We start from the raw sequence: 21180 nt of genomic DNA, 5'->3' as shown, positions 1-21180 counted from the left end.
GTGTGTGGGTTTCTTTTTTTTTTCTGCTTCTTCTTCTTTCTTTTTTTTTTGGCATTTTCATTTGTATTTGCATTTGCATGGCACTTTGTTTTTGGAGTAAAAGCTTACTCAACAAAATAAAAAAGCCAACTGGAGCTATTTGCTTGACTCGACATAGTTTTAGTGACAGGAAAAGATTACAGCCCATTAATGAGGTTATGGAGCTTGAGGTTGTTTGTGCATCCACCAGGACATGAAAGAACTTCAAAAGATTCATTAGATGCTAAAAAAAAAAAAAAGTCTTTGGTGGCTCAATCATGCAGTCTTACCTAACTGCAAATTGTTCAGATCTTTTTTTAACTTTTTCTTTTTTGAACCTTTGCTTCACTGATTCGCAAAAGAATCTGGCAAAAAAAAAAAGAAAGAAGAATCTAAAGGCACCCAAACTCGTTCCCCTGGCTGTGGATCTAATTTGGATTTATAGAAGACATCTGACCTAATTCTCTGCAATGTTCTCATTTCATGTTAAACAGAAACATGTAAAACATCTTGTGGGTCAGCTACACTTTAATGCAAACATTAGCTGAACACAGATAAGCGCTCAGTCTTGCCCGTTGTCAGTGACAACCAGAATGTAAAAAGTGGACAGTTGTTGTAGTTCTGTAAATCCTTTCATGCCTGCAAGCAGGAAGGAGCATGGATGGATTTATACATTTTAAAAACAGGGAAATGCTCTTTGGGCACTTGCTGCAAGAATTGTGAGGAATAAATATGTAGATAGCTCTCTATAGTGTACATGGCTGCGCCCACTGTCTCTTTGTTTATGTGCAAGATCACTGGTGACATGAGATAGTCTGCCATAGGGTCACTATAGCATCTGTGTTATGCAATCCTGACACTAAACCCTTATCTGGATGATGGATGTGTATTTACACAGGAACGGATTATCTCAGATGCTGTGGACAAAGAGGAATATGCTTAGGCTGTTTTCTGTGGTATATTTTAATGAAATAAAACAAAACAAAACAACTATTTGCATGCAGCCACAAAAGTACATAAATATATAATATGATCTTTAAATAAAAGCCTGCAAAATAAAACTGCCCTAGGCCATAAATAAATATTCACAGTGTAGTGTGCCTTTTCCTTCCATCTTGTTCTTATTGGTTAACCATAACATCAGATCTACCTCTGAACTCTAATCTAGGTATACAATCCTGTGGTCTTTAAATGCTACATAATGTAAGATTACTATGCACTCTCCATCATTAATCTTTAGAATTTAGCATTAACAGTCTAAAGCTACTGGAAACAGAAAATGTAATCCTTTGTTTTCCATCAACAATTTCAGATAATGGTCGCATACATTACAGAAATGTACTTATGACCTCTATACATATGGTATACACAAAGACACCATCATGATTCAAATAGTGTAAACAATTTTAAGGAAAAGGCACCATGATCTCATATAATGTTAGTGCATAAACTATTGTTTCTTACCTTTTTGACATCATATTAAATCACTTAGGGTATAAAAAAATGTATCCATGATTTAAAGGCTCTTTTAGTGAAAATCTGAAGGGTTAACAAATTAGTTACTCTCTAATATGGCAGATTCTTGAGTGAACAAATATCTAGCAATTACACACGCTGTAAGAACAATTGCTGGATCATTACTGCATCTGTACTCTATAATGTAATTCTAAGAGGATCTTTGTGCTTATTTTCCATAACATAAGATGTAAGGGCGCTTTTCTGTGAATTTTGAGCTAATCAGACTACCCATTGTAATCGTTATAAAACTATTCATTTTCTGTACTTTCCGCTACTTCTGTTAATGTTGTGCATTTCTATTACAGTTGTTCCATGTTAATTATTATATTGCAAATCTACATGTGTTACTTTCTTTCTTCTTGTTGTGAGATTAAGACTTCAGCAGTCTGTACTTTGCAGTAAATGGAAAATGGGCTATATAAATGCAGACGATTTACCACTCACCTTTGCAAATCCAATTCAGTCACTGGATTTATTAAGTATTTCAAATCTTTTTGTCTTAGCTGTCAGCTTTCTAATCACTATCATTATTTTTCATTTGTTTCTTAAAAAGCTGTTTTTATTGTTTTACTTCAAACTTTACAAGCCAAGACTTCCTTAATCTTCACTTAAATTTGTGGGGAACAAATGTAACTGAAGGGTGTTCATCTTACCCACACATGGTGTAATGGCAGAGGGATAATGGTTTAGAGTAGGGGTGTCAAACTCCAGTCCTCGAGGGCTGGTGTCCTGAAACTTTAATGTGCCCCTGCTGCAACAGACTTGAATAAAATTAGTAGGTCATTAGCAAGACTCTATAGAACTTGACTGCACCTCTAACGAGGTGACAACCCCTAACCCTACTCAGGTAATTAAAAAAAATGCTGAAGTAAATGTAAGTGTTTGGAAAAATTTACTTTTATTGCCCCATGTTCACTCACTCATAAGCTGCTGTAATATGAGTCAACGCCCCCGAGGACTGGAGTTTGACACCCATGGTAGAGGCACTGGAGTTTGATTTGTCAGCACTGACAAACTCTCTGTTCTGTTTTGACCTGGTTATACTGGCATCTTGTGGACAAAGTGCATATTACAAACATATCTGTAAGTAAATCCTACATTAAGAGATTTTAATTAAGATCGTATTCTAGCCCTGTTAAATCTTTAACATATAACTTTATTTTAATTAGAAATGTAGATGGCATTATGGTGTTAGAACTCTGAATATATTTTAAATTCTAGTCCTTTAAATTGATGATGGATGATTTAATGATCCTGTTTCCTGTCGTAACTTTGATGAGCTTCAAAGCAAATGTCAGGGCCAGTGAAGAATTATCCTTTTTAAATTCACCAAGCTTTGCAAGACTGATTGATCTGGGTTCTCTTTATGTGCCACTGTCAATGTCTCGTCTTTATGAGTTCAGCAGACAGATAAATGCCATCAAAGGTTTTATATGAAGAAAATAAATTACAGCTTTCATTCTCACCTTGAACTCACGAAGTCAACTATGTAATCCCTGGACAAGTTAAATTACTACAATGTCTTAAAAGAGAGTTTCATTTAAACACCAAATGTAACCGTTTAAACATTTGAGAAATATTAATATAATCGATTACTGATATTATTCAAAAGTTCAATGTCTTTGCCTCCTTTTCACTGTAAGACATACAGTTATTCAAGTAGACCTTAAAATAAAATTACAAGTCTTTAAAGAAGAAGAATTTTGAACTTTTTAATTCATAATTCGACATTTGGATTCTCTGTTAGGAAATCTGAGAAAATTCATATCAGTATTTTCTTTCTACATTTGCAAAAATAACCATTAGTGTCAAGGGTCAGTGGTGAGAGGAACCATAGCAGGATGGCAAAGTGACTCTGGCTGTTGCAAAAATCTAAAAATGTACAAAAACCAAAATAGGAAACAAAAGTGGAAATCACAAAAGGATCCAAGAGAGGGGAGTGGAAGACACCTGAAGCACAATCTGACAATCTGACAGAACGACAAAGGGAAGACAAGACTATTCACAGAGGGTGGAGAACAAGACACAGGTGGAAATAAGGCACAGGTTGAAAGAAATCGGGGATAAAAGGGACAAAATCAAACCTTAGGAGACACAAGAAAAAGCAAAGAATGAAAAAAAAAAAACAGGAAGTAGAAAAACAAAATGCCACACAGAGGGAGACAAAGCCAAGAAACACTTGGGGTATTAGAAAAATATGAATATGAAAGGTAACAAAATAACAAATTTATCACACAATTCCAGAACCATGAGAATTAGACCATTAACTGTGTTTATTGTATAAAGTGTAAACAAACAAGAAACAGCTTCTTCAAAAGCGGACCACCTCAGCACCACTTGAGCTTACTGACAGGATTGGTATTGTTCATAAACTATTTCAGTTAACACAGTGTGACATTTCCAGAGCTCATTAAATGCATTTATTTTTATAACTTTAATCATATCAGTCTGGCCGAGGTCATCACCATATCATTCTGACAAATAAGATATGCTACTGATGGCTGACATGTTTTGACAGATGAAGGTGTTGTTATGCATAATCAAAGCTGACATTAAAAGGCCATGTTATAAAGACATCACTGACAGGACAACAGCAGCCTGGGCATTCCACCACACTTGTTGGGAACAATAACAGATACCCTATCAACAGTCATTATTTATTCTTCTAGGTTTCTTTGCCTTGAGCTGCCTTTTTAAAGGCACTGTAATAAACAAGCGCAGACATTTTTACTGTGGGAACAGAAGATGTTTAAAAACTGCTGATTATCAGTGAACTTTGTTTGGCAGATTCAGCATCAGGTTCTTATTCAGCAGTAATGTCAGGGTCGACTCAGGCTGGAAATTGGACCCCATCCCTGCCGTCTATGTTCACGCAAACCAAAAGTAAACTCATCTACATGTTGATTAGGGGTACCAAATACCACAGTTTCTCTACGGACTTACTGGGGAATTCCCATATTGTTTTGATGTCTTGGGAATATAGGGCTAAAAAACAGTAATGTTTTAGTTCAATCAGTCTTTAACTTTATGTTTTGTTTTCTGTTTTCTTAAAATTAACTAATAAAACATAATAATGAACTTGTTTCCACAAGTGCAAAAAACAAAAAATATATAAAATATGAGTGTGTTTTCATAAATAGTTTTCAAATAACACAGTTATCATTAAATGCAGCAGGCTGATATGTTACCTACCCTTAATGTAACAGGAAAACGACTTTGTGTACAGTGCTCATCTGAGAGGACACCTTTATGAAAAATAAAACGATAAAAAGGGACTTATAAATAAGTCAGTATGAATACTGAGTGTTCGTGATGCATTATAGCTGTGGTTGAATGAGCAAACATAGCTAGACAAACAAAGCAATTAAGCTACACTCGTTTCAGAACTAGAATGACACAATGTTTTTTACAATTCCTAAATAATTATATATATCACATTTAGAAAGCGTCACATACGCAATGCACGGCGGCTTATTTGTGTGCCAAGTCTCCACAGTCTTGACCTGCTCCTCGAGGTTCCAGTGTCTTTTAGCCTTTTCTCTTTTCAGTCTCTTCCTCTCTCCTCCACCTTTCCTTTTCTTTTGTCAATCGATCAACTGAAAAAATACTGTTGGCTTGCCAGTTCGGTGTGGTTCAGAGAGACCGCAGGCGCGCATTGTTATGTGTACTTTTGGTGCGTATTCAGGAGAGGAGAGCATGCTGTCTTTGAGCATGAGAGTCCGGACGAATGCGTGAGTTCTGAGTTTTCCGTCCACTTACTGTAGCTTATTATCACTCGGCATGAGTTATTTTTTACTGCAGGCCAAAATGACCCCAGCAACATGCTTTTCCTGTTATTACATATCTAAGTAGTTGTGAATGGATGAATACGGGCTTACATTAGCATGAAATGATACTATATTCCTGCTTAGCAGACATTCCTTCTAAGCCTGGATTTGTGGTGATATGCACTTGATACACTAGATGGCACTAATGCTCCACTCCACTAACTAGCTTGGACTAGTTTACAGCATCTTTTGATAAATACAGAAGAATGAAACAGCGCACTGTGTAAAAGAAAAGTTGCGTGATGAATTATCCTAAGACTGTTTTATCAATTTGCTGGTAATCCCCTTCTGTTTACTGTCATCTGTTTTCCACCAGTGGGGAAAACACTATTAAAGTAAATAACACTGTTGGCTTGTGATGCATCTTGGCTGTGTTTCTTTTAAAATATTTGTGTGCCAAGTCGGCAGAGTCTTGCCAACAGTTGCCACCAACACAAAACCCACAAGACTTTCCATTGCTGATACAAAATTGCAATCAAGTTACGTCCCTGGGGAAAAGTCAGGATGCAGGCATCTCAGATTGTGATGTTCTGTGGATGGATATATATGAAAAAAAGAAGAAGGTTGTGCTGCCTGCCAGGATGTGAAGCCAGGAGCATAAAAGAGGGAAAAGTGGAAAATTAAGTGGTGCCGATTGCCAGAATGCTCACATGACTGTAACATATGGGAGCAATGGTGAGGACGGTTTCTCGAGGCACGATCCAGCAAATGCACCGACATGTGACACTCAATTACAGTATCACACGGATCTTTGGTGCTTTTCTTCTTTACTTTTCTGGCAACCCCAAAACCATGTAAACAATCCAGTCAGCACACTGAAGGTCAAATATGATAATCAAACAATTACAGTGCGCTTCAGGGCTGTGATTAAAACGAGGGAAATATCTGCCTTGGACCATCTGAAAACTTACTTTGAAAAAAAAAAAAAGTCCTCACTTACAAAGAAGAAGATTTTGTGAGTAAAAAAAAGATCAGTAATCAGACAGAAAGGTTTCATGACAGGAGTCAGAGATAACCAATGTTTCTAACAGCTCAAAAATCCAATGCAGCTTTGTGAAGTTGCCTTCTTTGTTCTATGTTTTAATGCTTTAAATAAACCATCTCTTTTAAAAAATACCCTTTAAAAGCAATGTTATGAACGACCAAAGACCAGCTAGGACTTGTAATTTAAGATTATTGCTTTCTTATTTAAAGAAAAGAACAAGCAAATGCAGTAAAAGGTTGAGGCCACGTTGAGCAGTATCAAAGATGACTAAACCAGGTGAGCACAAACTACATATAAAACCACAGATTCATAATTATGGTAAATGGAGCAGAGAGAACTCAAAGAGTAACTTTACAACAAAACTTTGTTGGAAAGCCTATTATGGCTAACTAATTAAAGATCATTAGTGGCCTATATATAGCAGTGCAGCAATGTCTTCAAAGCACACAATTCTTTCCCTAAACACGATACACAATTAAATGACTTCATCTGTGCACACTGTGTGGATGCAATGCTGAAAAAGTTATGCGCTGCTTGTTTTTTCAGCAGTCAACAATTTGATGTTTGAAAACAGAGCTCCTCGAGCACTTAGATTGGCTAAGACTGGTGCGATTTTGGGCTACTCAACATGACAGATCAAACAGATTAAAGAATTGTTATGATATCTCTGGTTCTGGCTTCAACATGGTGAAACTACATCCAGCGAGGGAGGTTAAATGTAGAGTATTCACTATAGTGAAAGATATCCTCTGACAATAATCAGACAGCATCTGAAATTTGGGGTAAACAAATGGGACTGCTGCTATGAGTGTGTTTGTGTGAACATTTTACTAATACTGAAATTCCTCTGCTGAATTCACTTCACTTACAAAGAGATAGTAACTCTCAGCTGCCTCAACAGATTTTCTATAGGATTGGTGTCTGGAGAGTGTGCACTCCATGACCTTCGTTTGCTTCTTCTTTGGCTACTTCTTAATTGCCCTCGCAATATGTTTTGGATCATTGTCATGGGAATACCTATCTATCACTTATCTTCAATGTCCTGGCTAAAGGAAGGAGGTTCTCATCCAGGATTTTACGGTGCATTTGCCCTGCAATGTGGTGAAGTTATCCAATACCCCTAGCAGAGAAACAGCCCCAAAGCATAATGTTTCCACTTCCGTGCTTAACTGTGGGGTTGGTGTTCTTTGGGTCATCCTCAGCATTCCTCTTTCTCCAAACATTGAGGGTCAAGTTGATGCCAAAGAGCTCAATTTAGTTTAATCTGACTACAGCGCTTTATCCCAAGCCTTCTCTGAGTTTATTCAGTATTTCTAGTTTTGGTTGTCTTAGTTAGTATTTGCTGCCGTTTATGACTTGGTCTCATCTCTGTGTCCTGTTTTTCTGGGTCTATGCCCCTGTGTGTCATTGGCAAAATATGACAGGTTGCCCTCCATTTGACCCAGGTTAACCATATTCCCTGCTTCATAGCTAAAAAAATAAATAAAATAAAAATAAAATAAAATATTAAAATATTTGTTTTAAAGTGCTGACCTTTTTTTTTTTCCCAATTTGTGTTAGGAGCAAGGAACAAAAATGCTGTACAGTCTCATATAGAGTGAAACACCTGGTGACACTAAATGCAGTATGAAAAACATTTCATTTGGCATATTGACCAAAACAGACATACTGCCTTCATATTTTTGTGCTGGTTATGCAGTTAGCATACCATCAGTTATAAGGTTCTCTGTGCTGTTCAGATAGGAAAATATATAACAGGTGTACCATTTGAAATGGTTTCTTTGATATCACACGTTTGGTTTTATGTTTCCCATAATTGTAGCTTGTTTCTGATATGCTGTAATAAATTTCTTGTTGACGCAATTTCTATTTTGCAGAGAATCAACAACGGCATGTTGAGAGCACATAATTTTATCAAATTTCTTTTGTAAACACAAAATATTTGAGTGACTAAAATCACTCAATTGTTCACTGCTTCCTTCAGCTTATGACATACACTCAGTGGTTGACTCTGTAACAAACAATGAATTTATATTTCAAACTCAGACACTCTTATGTTTATGTATTTCCTGACAGTCTGTACCACTCTTACCCAAGCCGAGCCTGCAGCAAACATGGCATAAGGAAACAGCTCAGACTTTTTGTTCTCTTCCATGATGCTCGTTGCTGATTGTGTGAATCCCATTCTTTCATTGGTTTTCTCCCGACCTCTGACCTATTTTCACTCCCGAGCAAACAGAGGGGCATCTGGACGTAGCGTTCCCATCACGAGCTACTCAAACGCTGCTGTCTATATAGGTCAGCAAATGGCCTTCAGTGTCACGAACAAACCATAAACAGATCAAGAATGCATGAAAGTGTTGGTGTGCTTGTGTGTGTACGTGTCTGCCTGTGTGTGTGTGTGTGAAGCAGAGAAGTACAACTAACTGTAATTGCAGGGTTGTGCATTTTCATGGGATGTCTCTGCGATGGGGAAAAGTTCCATCTGTTTCCAGTGCCTTTTCATGCTTCATGCTTGTTTAGCCATTTATCTGGTTGTATAATTATTTATTTTTTTGACATGCATTACATTATGTTTAGGTTAATAAAGTCTTTTATATTAATGGATACCCCTGGAAGACATTGAGTTTATCCACCGTGAGACACCAACATGAAATACAACATGAAAAATCTCTTACTGGTTGCTGAAACAAAAAGAAAAAGAACTTGTGTTTGATTAAAACTGTATTTAGATATTTTGACCTCTTGGGGGCAGACAACCTTAAAAAAACTCAACAATTTTGAAAGACATTCTTAATTATCTATATTATACATTTCAAGCAGTAATAGTTTTTCATGTACATCTCATTCTTTTTTCAGAACAGTTAACTGATAATCCAGTCAAATTTGTATGTGGCTCTTGGTTTCTGTTCTTCATCCACAGTTTGAATCTTGCAGTGTGCAGCCATCTTGTGAGACCTTGAGCAGTTTCCAAGCTCTTTGGCTTGTATCCTATTTAAATACATCCTAATATTCCAAAAAGAAAAAAGGAAAGAAGGAAAAAAAGAGAGACAAAGGGAAGAAGGGAAAATGGAGTGCAAGAGGGAAGGAAGGAATCTAGAGAAACAAGTAATAGAAAGTAACACACTTTTAAAATATAATTTCCTAAGTACGTGGTTTGATCTTCTCTCATACAGGAACGTAACTATATTGTGTAACTGGGAGTAATAGGAACTCTCACATTACAAATATAATTAAATTCTGGGGTAATATCAATGTTTTGGGTTCACAGTGCTTCATATCACTATGATGCTGTACATGTAAAGCACTCACTGGACCTTTAAAGCTGAAGCAAAGCATTGCAAAGAGGTCATTGACTGTGTATATTTGTGTCTGTCCCTTCCTAATTCCACCCTGCGGTTTTACACTTAGTAGATTCTGTCGAATGTCATTTACGCAGGTTAATAAGTTTGGTTGGCCCATTGATTGGCCTCTAGAGGCGAACAACTGATGTCTCTCATGATTTTGTACTGCAGAGGAGATGCATTGGGTTTACGGAGTTTGACACAGATTTAGCGGGCAGCAGTGCCTCGAGGGGTGCAAGCATTGATGCTTGCATGCTTCAGTTAACATCAGCGAGTTCAGACTACCAAACTCTTCATGACCCCTGTGTAACACTCCAGATCCACCCAGCCATGGCTTATGGTGAAGCTCAAGCACTTTACCATCCAGTGTTGGCTGTGAACACATCACATAACCACAAGTGACACAGAGCCTAAACTCAGTCTCACAGGTTTTGTAGTTGATATTTTCTGTGGATTTTACGTGTGTACAAACACAGTTAAATCAATAGAATTAATCATGAATATAATATTTGCTGTTTTTTTTCTCTCAGTAAAAAGCCAGTAATAGTCTGAAACATACAATACATTTACTGTTGCTGTTTATCTGTCTGTCAGCAGGACTATGTAAAAACTAAAAGGGCAATTGTCATTAAACCTAGTGGTAAAGTGGAGCACGATAAAGGAAGAATATATTACATTTTTTTCCTTTAGCAGATCCAGATTGATGGGATGGTGTGTGCGCACTCTCAGAGTGGGTTTACAGGTTTACATTACATTTCTACCATGCTGAACATTTGGCCCACCGCACATTGAAAAGACACTGGTTTGTATGAGAATAAAAATATTTTCAACACATGCACAAAAAAATAAAAATAAATGTAAAAAAACATAAAATCATAGTTTTTCAGCCTTAAAAAGGATTTAGCTGCATCAAAATAAAATATATTGTATAGTTTTAATGTCCAGTTTGAATGTTTTAATTGTATTTTAACTCTAACTCAAGTCCATCCATGAAATCATATAAAGAAGCACCTGGGACTGTCAAGTGGTAAATTCTTTCATACTCTTTTCCCTTCTGGTCTCTATCAGAGACATTTGTCCTTATCTGCAGGTCTTCTCACCAGCCCCAGTTGTCAATGTCCTTTGTGGTATCAGGACTGACAGTGTGTTGACAGCGATCGATTTTAATGTCAGCAGCTTCACAGTATCATGGAGAGTAACCTACTGAAGAGCCACTTGGTGGAGAGAGAATAGCTCTAATCTTGGAAATCACTGTGACACAGGTCGTGTCGCAGCCGCAGACCTTATTAACAACTGAATTTTGACTTGTTTGAGCATGTGCATAGCTGCTGCTAATGAGAATTTCTTAGTAAGCTTATAACAACAATGCACAAGACCAGGTCCCTGCATGCCTAAAATAATTTCAGTCAGTCACAACTCATGCTATTTTTTTTATCTGTGCTTTACTTGCTGGAACAAGTTAGAAAGTCTGCTGTGATAAACAAGCATAAGCTCTAGGTTTTCAGTCAGTAAGCTGATAAATGTTTTTAGATGTTTTAGATAGAAAAAACTGTGGGAAGTGCCACTTTTTAAAAAAGATTAGTGGACAGAATATTTTTTAATCAGTTGTTTAATATTGATTATCTTGTTGTTACCCATTTAAAAACATATAATTATATTGCCATAAATAAAAAACAAACAAACAAACATGAGACGTTCAGTTTCAATGGGATTACCTGTATGAGTAAAGGTTAAAAAAAAATAAAAAAAATTCCAACATTTCTATGAATGTAACACAAACTGTGGTATTACAGTGGTAATCTATATAAAAGCAACAGTACAATAAAAATTGTGATTCACTAAATTCTTCATCCTCCTGGTGTTAAACCTCAGTGAGATCTAAAAAAAAACAAAAAAACACTGTGTAGCAGATACCTTTATAATGTTTTCAGCAACCTAATCTTTATTTTTTAAATTAGAGGTTTGCTAAATTAATAGCACAAAAATAGAACTAAACGTTCCTGGCAAAAATTCAGCAGGACACAAATGACAAGGGACAGACAGGAAGGTATTTTAACCAACTTAACTATAACCTCACAAAAACTTTTGCTGTTTTATTTTTAGGTTAGTAAAAAGCAGGCTCTCCAGTCATAGCCGGGGGGAGGAGGAGGGTGTTCACTTTAGAAACCTCAGAATAACATCCCTGCTTTTTGCAGATGATGCGGTTCTTTTGGCTTCAACGTAGCATGACCGTCACATGGAGTGGTTTGCAGCCTAGTGTAAAATGGCTGGGGATGAGAGTCAGCACCTCCCAGTCCGAGGCCATGATTCTCTGATGCCCCAAGCAAGGGAGTTCAAGTGCCTTTACATCTTATTCATGTGATGTGATGTAGAGTGTGAGCTGGACCTGCAGATTGGCGTGGCACCAGCAGTACTGCAGGCATTGTACCAGAATACATAGCATCCTGTCACTGTGAGCCAACTTTATATACAAGTATAAGATAATGGATGTGTGGATGGTTGTTCTTCAGTGAAAGAGCTGCCATGATTAGCCAGAAGAGTTAATTCAATCTATGATGAACCTTCAAAGATATAAATAACCTATTTAGAAAAATATCATCAAGAGCAGCTTTTAATATTATTTTTTTAAGTAGTAAAGCATAGGCTTTTTATCCAAAGGGCTCTGGTTGGTTTGATGTTTAATGATATAATATGATCATGATCATGAATACTAAATATTTTGTAGATGACAGTTTCTCACAAAAGAATCTAATATAGGGAAAATCTGTATACTGATAATCACCCAACTTTAAAGATAGCTAGAGGATGGTGAAATGAAGAGATGTTAACTTTTGAGGTGAGTGTCAAGAATTAATTATATGCAAAGAATTTTTTGAACAATCAGGAATACACCCATTTAAGCAGCTTGAAGTTATGGCTTAGTTATGTCCTCCAAAGATGATGTTAACACTGATAAAAACAATTCTTTTTCCAAGTTATTGTTGCGAAGCAGTGACTGGATTGTAGAAACATGACCTGTGAAAATATTTTATGAATTACATTCCTTTTATACAACAAGGCCATCAAAATACAACAGTGTTGCAGAACTGTGTTTCCCTTAAGTAACATCATTTTTTTGTATGCTGTATTTAAGATAAATCATCATCAAAATAAAAATATTTGAATAAAATATACAATATATATGCAATAAAATATGAATGCTACTATGCAGGAATATAGCCTTAAAATGGCATTTTTCCAAATTTTGTCAAATAGATTTTCCCACTCACATGACATTGTGATGTGGTGTTATACACAGCTGAATAACTAGTACTGTTAGGATACATGTATCTGTAGTTTCCTTGTCCTGGGAATTGTTTTATGTTCTATGCAAATACATGGATCTGACTTTGTGAGTGTGTGTGTGTGTGTGTGTGTGTGTGTGTGTGTGTGTGTGCGTGTGTGTGTGTGTGTGTGTGTGCCAGTAGGATGATGCCATATGCAGTTGAAAAAAACATAACTACACTAGATACAGCAGGGCTGTATCTGACACTACCATTTTTCTCATGAATATTATTTTGCATAATTAATCATTAAACTCTACTGAAAAGCTAAAATTTACAACATCTAAAATAAGTCTTTACGTTTCTCAGGTAAAAACAATATCATGTGACAACAATAAAGACCAAATTATCCTTTATATACTCACGGAATGATTTTGAAGAAAATCTGTAAGAAAAAGTGCTTTTTGACAAGGTGCCAAATTGTGATGCTAGATGAGTGGATTCAGAGTATCTTTAAAACTGAGTGGTATTTCTAGTTGGCAGCGGTCAGTATAAATCAAAAGTAGTCCAAAGAAGGAAGAGTGATGAACCACTAACAAGGTCATGGGTGGCCAAGGCTCACATGGGGCGCCAAGGCTGTCCCGTGTCTGATCCGACAGACGAGCCACTCGAGTTTAGATTGCTGAAAAAAATAATGGTGGTGCACTGTGTACTCTGGCAAAAAGGTGCCAGAGTACACAGTGCATTGCAGTTTGGTGCATATGGGGCTGCACAGCCACAAGCTACTCAGATTACTGGTGCTAACCCCCGTCCACCGCAGAAAACGCCAACTTTGGCACATGAGCATGTTATTATTATGTGTGTTTCAGCTAAATAAAACAGTTTAGGCAACATTTTCAAGAGGTATTGACTTGTAATTTACAGCGGCACTCACTGAGAAAATCACACTTTTTATGCAGTATATTTGTGCAGCACCTTTAAGTGTTTTACATGTAAAGTACATGCACAATTTTGGTGAGAAAAGCCCCAAATCAGATGATCCCCTTTGCACAAGCACTTGGCAACAGTGGGAATGAAGACCTCACCTTTAGCAGGAAGAGACCTCCTGCTACGCTCAGGGAGGCGCAGTCACTTGCCAGTTGGGAAGTGAGGGGAAAGAGAAAACTGAAGAGACAAAAACAAAACAAACCTATAAGAGAGAGAAGACAAAAGTAAATGGCATACAATAGTGCATTTAAACACAAAGGGTGTAAAGGAAAGGAAATACTGAGGGCATCATGAGAGGTCCCACAGCAGTCTGAGTATATAGCACCATCATCCCTCACATCTGAGGGATGTGAAATTAAGGGATGAGATTTATCAAAAAGGAAGATTTTAACCCTTAATCTTAAATATAGAGATGATGTCTGTCTCCTAAATCCAACATTCGAGCTGGTTCCACAGGAAAGGAGACTGCATGACTGATTTTTGTCTGTGAGGAAGACTTCTCTCCCACACGCCATTCTCGCTTCCAGACTTCCAGTGGGAGTTCATGATTATCTGAAGCCGCATGTGACTGCTGGTGGTCCAGTCTGCATAAGTTTATGTGTGCCTTTCCCCACCCATAGATTTAATTCCAGGATTATAACATAACCCTCAAAATTTCATCCACAAAAATCCTAGACTGGCAGTGGTTTGTTCAGCTCTGGTTTCTGTTTTCTCCACTATTTCTGCCCAAAAGTCATAGGGCTAAACAAGGACTGTTGTTGAGCGGGAGGCAGTGTAAGGACTGAAGAAGAACTGGACCATATACTGGGTTACTCAGCAGCAGAAGCTTTGTACCAAGTCATAATTGCTGTGGCCCATGCTACAGACCTAGCAGCAGACTTCACTATTGGTGTCGCAACATTTTGCTGACAACACAACTCCCCAGTTTTTCAATCCTTTAGTGGTTACGTTAGAAGGCTTGACTTGCAAATTCTGAATAATATTTAAGAGTATCACATTATGTGAACTAACACTTGTGTTGCATGGTGCTAATGAACCGAAACCCAATTTTGGATAATTTTTAAGAACCGAGAGATTCACGTTTAAACAAAATGAAGAATGATCCCCCCAAAACTGGACTCCCAGAAGCATTTCCTGGTAAAGACATGTTTTGAGGTTGGTGGCAATGCATCATTCCTAAGCATCCTTGGATGAAAGTTGATGTACAGTCTTGGCTACTCATTGGTTTTCCCTTTTGACTTTCTCCCCCTCCTTCTTGACAGATCACTGTCCGTATCCGGGCCAGGATTCTGAGTGGAGCACGCTCTCATGTTCCAGATATTAAATTACTCATGAAAAATTTGCTCGGCCTTCAGGCTCCACTGCAGCTTGCTCTGAAACTTCCACTTAGCCCCTGAAACATCTCGGAGTGCAGGCTTGTGTCACCTCTCCAAGGAAGGTCAATTTTTTCAATTTATAAACACCGCATTACAGGCCACTTCAGATTGCATTAGTGTCAGAGTTCTGCTCTTGTCACCTTTTGCTCCTCCATCCTGTCTTACTTCTCTTCCATGCGTTCGGACGGGTTTCCTAAAACAAGCAGTCTGAGAGGTTGAACATTGCATGATTCAGTAACAAGAAAAGGTCGGATCACTCACTCTGTGTGCACTTCGCTGTACCAGAAAGTTCCATCAAGCCATGTTCCATCAAGTTCACCTTGAAGACATTTTAAAGACAGAGTTTGGAACTGTCTGGACAACAGTACAGATAGAAACAGTTCATACAGACTTGGTATGAGTCAGCCTTATACTCACAACATTAGTCATAGGATTAGCACACTGCCACAATATTTTCTCTTTTTATTTGTGCAGAACAATCACAATGAACAATATAATTATAGGCTGTCAATCAGCATTGTAACATAGCAATATATTTTGGAATATAATGCAACAATAAAGCTACTCATCCTCTGCAGACAGACATCACTGTACAGCTTTTTCCATAATATAAATCTAACTTTCACTTATGCACAGTGTATTATAGCATAGTATGGCAAATACACTGTGCAATATATACTTATAGGTATGGTTCTGCCTTTAGTTTTCACTAAGCTCTTATGTTTTCCATTTATTTTATTTTATTTTATTGTATTTAGTTTAGATTTATTTTGGTGATTAATGTGAAATGACTGTGATAACACTGATGTATTGATTTCCCTTATTTAATATCTACTCTTGCAGTGTCTCTCACCCTCTCTCTCTCATCCAGTCATGTCTCAGTGTTCTGTCCCCCTTACCTGTTTATTCCCATGTTCTTCATGTTTTGTCCTTGTCTCCCCAGTCTCTCTTGTGTTCCCATGTTTGTTTATCCCCGTCCTGGTGTCAAGCTTGTGTGTTCTTGTCTGAATCTTGGTGTGAGTGCTTCTTACTGTTTTATTTTGTCAATCCCTCGTCTCATGTACATTGTGTTCAGTTTTACTTCCCTGTTTTGCTATGTGCTAATTTGTCCCTGCTGTGTTCCCATGTGTTTCCACTTCCCTGATCATCCCTCAGTGTATATATTGTCTCTGTTTTCCCTGGTCCTTTTATAGAGGGTCTGTTTACCCACTCCTGTGTCTCCATGCTCCTGTTCAGGTTTCCTAGTGTTTTCCCAGTTTTGGTTTTAATGATTAATTCCTCATTCAGTTTGGTTTTCTTATCTTTGTACTGTTTGCCAATCAGCCTGTCTGTTGTGTTTCTTAAGGAAATAATTCATCAGATCAACCTAAAGGAGTAATATTTGTTAAGATATATTTAACTTAGTGTATCAGCCAAATTGAAATGACTGAAGGACAGAAGCAATGTAGGAAGTCAAGGAGGGAAAAGAGATAAGACAGTTGACTCTGACTAGATGCAGTCATGAGTCATAATTGTGCAGGCAGACATCAAGACCAGTGACCAGTTTCCACTAAAAGAAAGACTGAGCCCAAATAATAAGAGTAACATTCACAAGTAATCCTCTCAATATGTTCAACTGAAATCAGAATGTACAATAATTTCATTGCTGAAATTATTGTGAATTTTCTGAATATTTACTGAATGTTTTCTGTTATTCATAACATACTCCCTCCAGTTTAATTCATTAAGGTTTATTTATATAGTGCCAAATCACAACATTTGCCTCAAGGTCTGTTATCCACCAAGGTAAAGGACCCTGTAATATTGTTGAGGAAAAACCTACAAGCAATGAGTAAGCACTACGTGACAGTGGGAAAGAAAAACTCAATTTTAAGAGGAAGAAACCTCAGGCGGGGGCATCTGTTTGCTGCGACTGGTTGAAGGCTGAAGAGAACGAGAAAAGAAATAAAGAAAAGTAGAGCACAGAGAGACAGAGTTAGGGCGAAAAAGCCAAGAGAAAAAACAAAAAACAAATAAGTCATGCTTCATTCTAGACCGCTGAACTGGTATAATTTTATTAACACCTGCAGGTGCTTTTCTTGAATATGTTGAGATGTCTAAAATTACATTCCATTTCCATTTATTTCTAACACTGTAACAGATCCATCACCAAAAAGAACATATAAACACTCTTCATACTGCAATAATTTGTCATATTTGGCTTTTTAAAAATAATTACAGCAATTCTGCTAAATATACACTGGTTTCCTTTACTTGGGTGCATATAAGATGCAGATAAGGCAATGAGAAGCAGATGTAAAGACTTGTCTGACTTCAGAATTCAGGCATTCCCATATGGCAGCTCAAGGTCTCACAGTGGAGCTGCGCCTTCATGTATAGATCTCAGCAAAAAGGTGAAAATCCAGTCACCCGTGATTATTACCAGCTCACTCATGAAATCACAAACCACGGGGCAGTGAGTGAGTAGAGATGGTTCGAGATCAGGAGCAGTTTTCTATCAGACTGAGTTTGACCTGAATGCATAAAGTGTAATCAGATAGAAATGCTATTTATGTTGCACATTTCATTTCATTTATCTTAAAATGATTTAAACTGAAAAACAGAAAAAGATATGCATAAACATGGGGAAACATACATTAGACACAATAAATATAAGCAAAATATAGAACCTGAGGCAACAAAAAAGCACCCATTAAATATGCAGCAAAGATACCACACATAACATGTGCTTTATTAATGCATAAGTGAGTGCTAAGAAAATTCAGATGATCCAGACCATGAAACAACCCCAACTTAAACTAGGATTTAAAAGCTTAGCTCACAATGATGTATCTGTGGGTGTGTGTGTTTTTTCTTGTGTCTGGAAACTCTTTGCAAAGGCACATATAACTACAAGGCCCATTTGATGATGGCCAGGTGCCCTATCCCAATATTCCAGGAACATGGTGTATGAATCATTCATATCATATCTGTGTTTCTGCTGCATGACCACTGGCATCTAACATCCACATCCAGAAAAAAAGCTTCCCCCAGAGTTTCTCACACTGGTGATATTGAGGTCATCATGAATTACATATGTGTGCAGATGATACAAGAACTTTGGTAGGGGCATTATAATTCATTTAAACATTGTGAAATACCAACACGCAATTCCTGTGCAATCGGGCATTTCTCATTTCCCTTTGTGGGGTTTCCACATCCCAGATTAGTAACGTTACATGTCCTAAATTTATGAGAATAATCATACTTAAATAGAATTTTGCAAACACATTACTTCTCATTGAATTTTCAGATATCACAAGTGTTAAAAAATGCTTTTTATCCACATTTGGTGTTGACTACTTTAAATCAGAATCAGAAAGAGTTTTATTGCCAAATGTTGAGCAGGTTTACAACATTAGGAAATTGCTGCGGTACTTAGTGCAAACATACTGTCAGACAACGCTTAAATAAACATAAAAATTAAAAGTGCTAAGTAAATAAGCTAAGCTAAAAAATGGCACTAGCTCTCACAAATACCAAATAACTGTTAACTCTGCTGTTGTACAAAAGAAAAAAGAAAAAAAAGTGTGTATTTTGGCTTGAAAAAAGATTTTAAAAAAATATTTCAAGGTAACCTTTTACCAGCATTATATCTTTTAAATACTTAAAAAACCTTATTTTTAATACAATATTGCAGAAAAGACAATTTAACATTACTGACATGACCTAGAAACTGACATTCATGTGAAGATACTGTGCATGTGATCATTTCTGTAATGTTGGACATATTACATTTTTGGTACATGTGTATATTGTTTAATAGACGTAATCAGCATGTGTAACAATGCAAAGCCATTCTTTTGCTGAATTGCTCTTTTATTGTATTGCATTTAGCCAACCCAACAGATCAATACGATGGTGCTTTTTATGCTTTGCTTATGCTCTCGATCTGTATGTGTTCCATAATGACGGACGAAATGTACATTTGTTTACATGCCTACTTAGTGGGTCAGTTCATCAACTTGTCTTTTAAAGCAACCATTGTTAGACAGCTAAGCTGACTGAAGCCTGAATATATACCAGCTTGCCAGTATAATTTATGACCTAACAGTCAAGCCAGATTAGACCTGATTGGATCACTGGTGCCATATGTGACCTACAATCTGTGCCCCCGCTTGCACTGCAGGGCGGGAGGGTCAGTGATCTCCCTGGGCAAAGGTTGCCATGGGAACAACCTCTGGATGTTGCGTTCTGCTCTTTGTAGCCCTCACACATCTTAGGGCAGAATTATCCAGGATTTCTTTACGTCAGGCCTGTATTCTTCTGCTCTATTTCCTCACTCTGCTCTGTACTTCAGCCCTCTCTGTTCCCTCTCCAAATACAGATGTTTACATGCAGTGGCATTTGGACACTTGCGTACATGCTTATACAAAGCATAAATGTGTATGCCTAGACACTAATACACAGTGCAGCGCCACCACCCACATTTGAATACGTCACTGTTTGTACTTATTCTTCATATAACCAGGACATGTTTGTGTATTGGCTTGTTAAATCAAGTACATGTCCAATCTGTTGTAATCACATACATTTTAAATTGTATGTTGCTTTTTATAGACTTCATAAGCATTAAATATAATTCCTATATATTTGGCAAGTTAACTCTGTTGAACATCTGAGGATCCTTAAAGCCTCCAGACAAATTCTGGTCTGGTCTGTGGTCAGCGATTTGTGCTAGACTGCAAAGAAAAATCTAGCCACAAGCTATTGGGTTTGGAAACCTACAACGTCTGTTCAAGCTGAAACTTTATGACTGACTGCATGAAAAGTTATGTCTGAATTCAGCATGATGATCTGCAGGGGAACTGTTCACCACTGAATTTGGAGTTGCTCCGGCCCAACCTTAAAAGACAGCGATCATTGTTTATAGCATGAATTGAATAACAGTTTGCGAAATAGAATAATTTACCTCGAGCACTGACCTGCTACCACAGGCAGCAGGACAGTCCCTCATAGCCTGTTATAGTGGTCGTTAGGTAAAAACTATAAAATGAAACAGGATAAGGGGACCAGAGAAATGATCCTTGAGTGAAATAAGCTTAATTTCTTATGTCTACTGAGATAAAATCAGAAGAAAATAAAACAGAAGCAGGAAAAATGATCTTGCTGCAAAGTCATTATATTGCAGAGAACACAGGAGAAAATATAATTGGGTCCCCCAGGAGATTCTGAGTTTCCCTCCTTCCTCTTAGGGTCTAGGTTAAATACAAAGGAAATACAGTAAAGAGGTAATATCCCTCAGAGCAGCAACCAAGTTAAATTAACCATTTTTATGTTTTCCGACAGGAAAAGCATCTATATCTAGATCCCCATGAAGTCATTACATGACTGTAGAACTTTTATTAGATATTCATTGAACTGTGCAAGCGTGAAAACCTACATTCGCCTTAGGAGGTCAGTCAGTTGTGTGAAATCACTAATGCGACATGGCCTTAAAAAGTACAGATATAAGGTATAAGATATAATGCTTTTAAATTAAATTTAGTCAAAAATAGTATTACAAAAGCTAATAAGGACATTTATGTTACTACTGTGATAAACTGAACTGCTACATTACTCTTGACAGTTGGTAAAACTTTTAATGTGACCCTAATAACTCGGGACGATCCCGATAATCATACAAAATGCTGGATATTTCCTCATAAAGACACAAGATGATGTGTAAGTATATACATCTCCTCTATTTATGCCGATTTACATACCAGGATACCATAATTATGCAGTATGTAAACACCACTTTGAATTAACAAAAAATTAATAAGTTAAAACTCACTGTTCAGTCACTATGATTAATAAAGTTCTAGCTTCACCTGTATGTAA

Source organism: Perissodus microlepis, chromosome 5 (assembly GCF_051167445.1).
Source record: "Perissodus microlepis isolate ML-2025 ecotype Zambia chromosome 5, ASM5116744v1, whole genome shotgun sequence".
In the NCBI taxonomy this organism is placed as follows: domain Eukaryota; kingdom Metazoa; phylum Chordata; class Actinopteri; order Cichliformes; family Cichlidae; genus Perissodus; species Perissodus microlepis.
The sequence above is the reverse complement of the archived record's forward strand: the minus strand, read 5'-3'. Positions refer to the sequence as shown.